Raw genomic sequence first — 2,405 nt, forward strand, 5'->3', positions numbered from 1 at the left:
CATGGAGGAGAGATCAAGAAGAGGAAGGAAAAGAGGCAAGTCAAGAGAATGGTCAAAGTCTCGAAAGAGCAGGAGTAAGAAAGGAAGCCAGGTGCTACAAGTGCAATGAGATCGGGCACTTCAAACAAGATTGCCTGCAGTGGAAGAACAAAAAAGGAGATAAGGGAGGATTTGATGCATTGAGTATGATGGCTGATAGTGAGGTGAAGGATGATCTCTTAGTAGTATTAGATGGTCACAGGCAAAACACAGATGTATGGACACTGGATTCAGCCTGTTCGCATCACTACACCCCAAATCGATCTTGGTTCTCTACATACACCAAGATGGATGAAGGGAGTGTGACACTTGGAGATGATCACCCATGTCGAGTTGCTGATATTGGGAGTGTTCAGGTGAGGATGTTTGATGGGATGGTGTGGACTCTCACCAATGTAAAGCACGTCCCTAATCTGAAGAAGAATCTCGTGTCACTTGATTACCTGGAGTGGGACGGCTATAGCTTCAGCAATCGTGCCAGGAGTGGGGTGTTGAATATCTCAAATGGAGCCATGGTAGTGATGAGAGATAGGAGGATGGAGAACAACCTCTACATGATGGAAGGATCTATGATGACTGGAGAATCTGATGCAGCAGCAGCGCAGGGCCAGCAGGAGGCTCACCGATTTTGGCACTACTGCCTAGGCCACATGGGAGATCATGGGATGAAGGAGCTGAGCAAGCATGGTATGATTCTAGATCTGGAGGAAGGTATCTCGAGGTATGTGAGCCATGCCAGATGAAAAAGCAGAAGAGAGTGAAATTTGCAAGCAGTTCAGCCTGTAGTGCAGCCCCACTGGAACTAGTTCACACTGATGTGTGGGGACCGATCCCGATTTTAGCCAGAAATGGGGTGAGATACTTCTTGATCTTCATAGATGATTTTTTCAGAAAGGTATGGGTCTACTTCATGAAGGAGAAATCAAAAGTCATCACCAAATTCAAGGTATGGAAAGCTGAGGTGGAGAAGGAGACAGGTCAGAGCTTGAAGTGTCTGTGGTCCGATAATGGCAAGGAGTACACCAGCAAGGAGTTTCAAATTTTTTGTAAGTGTAACATCAAAAAGTACTTCTCGATGAGAGAGACTCCTCAGTAAAATGGTGTGGCCGAAAGGATGAACAGAACCCTTATGAAAAAGGCACGGTGTATGAAGCTGCAGGCAAGGCTTTCTAAGGTGTTCTGGGTTGATACAGTGGATGCAGTCTATTATTTGATGAATCGATCACCTCATACTAAGTTAGATGGTGATATTTCAGAGGAAAAATAGTTTGAAAGAAAGATTGGGCTGAACCATCTAAGGGTGTTTGGGTGCACGGCATTTGTGCACATCGGTGCTGGTGAGCGGAGCAAATTGGATGCCAGGTCACAGAAGATGGTGTTCTTGGGATATTCGTGAGGAGTTAAGAGATACTGGCTATGGGATCCCTTGGAGAAAAAGGTTGTCATTAGTAGGGATATCATCTTTGATGAAAATTTAATTCTCCAAAGGTGAGATGGTATGGAGGAGCAGCAGGAGTAGCAGGAGGTCCAGTAGGATAGCACTGGACAACTAACATCCTATTCTGTTTTGCCACTTACAGGTGCATCAGGAGGACTTGGTATTCAGATAGAGCACTCTCCAAAGATATCTCTATAGGTGGAGAGAGCTCGAATGGATGAAAGAAACCAGAAGGTCCAGCAGGAGCAAACTAGACCTAGGATGGATATTGGGGTTGCACTGCACAAGCCCCAAAGAAACGTCAGGCAACTAAAATGATATGGCTTCGAAGAGATGGTATCATATACACTGGTGATAGTGAATGGGGACCCCTACACCTACGAGAAGGCTATGGAGAGCTAGGACAGAGAGAGGTGGGTTCAAAAAATATCCGAAGAGATACAGTCTCTCTACAAGAATGAGACGTGGCGATTGGTACAGTTGCCACAAGGAAAGAAATCCATTGGTTGCAAGTGGGTTTACCAATGCAAGGAGCGGCCTTCAAAGCAGAGAGGTATTAGGTACAAGGTGAGGCTAGTGGTCAAAGAATACTCTCAAAAGGAAGGCATCGACTTCAGTGAGGTTTTCTCTCCCGTCGTCAGGCATACTTCCATCAGGGTGCTGCTGAACATCGTAGCAGCTCAGGACTTGGAGTTGGAGCAGATGGATGTCAAGATGGTGTTCCTCTATGGGCATCTAGAAGAAAGCATCTACATGGAGCAGCCACCTGAGTTTCGAGAGCCAGGAGTAGAAGGGAAGGTTTGTTTATTGCAGAAATTGCTGTACGGGCTAAAGCAGTCATCGAGGCAATGGTACAAGTAGTTTGATTCTTATGTGAGGAGCATCAAGTTTTTCAAGTGCGAGTATGACTCTTGTGTTTATGTTAAAT

This window comes from Elaeis guineensis, chromosome 13 (assembly GCF_000442705.2).
Source record: "Elaeis guineensis isolate ETL-2024a chromosome 13, EG11, whole genome shotgun sequence".
Taxonomy (NCBI): domain Eukaryota; kingdom Viridiplantae; phylum Streptophyta; class Magnoliopsida; order Arecales; family Arecaceae; genus Elaeis; species Elaeis guineensis.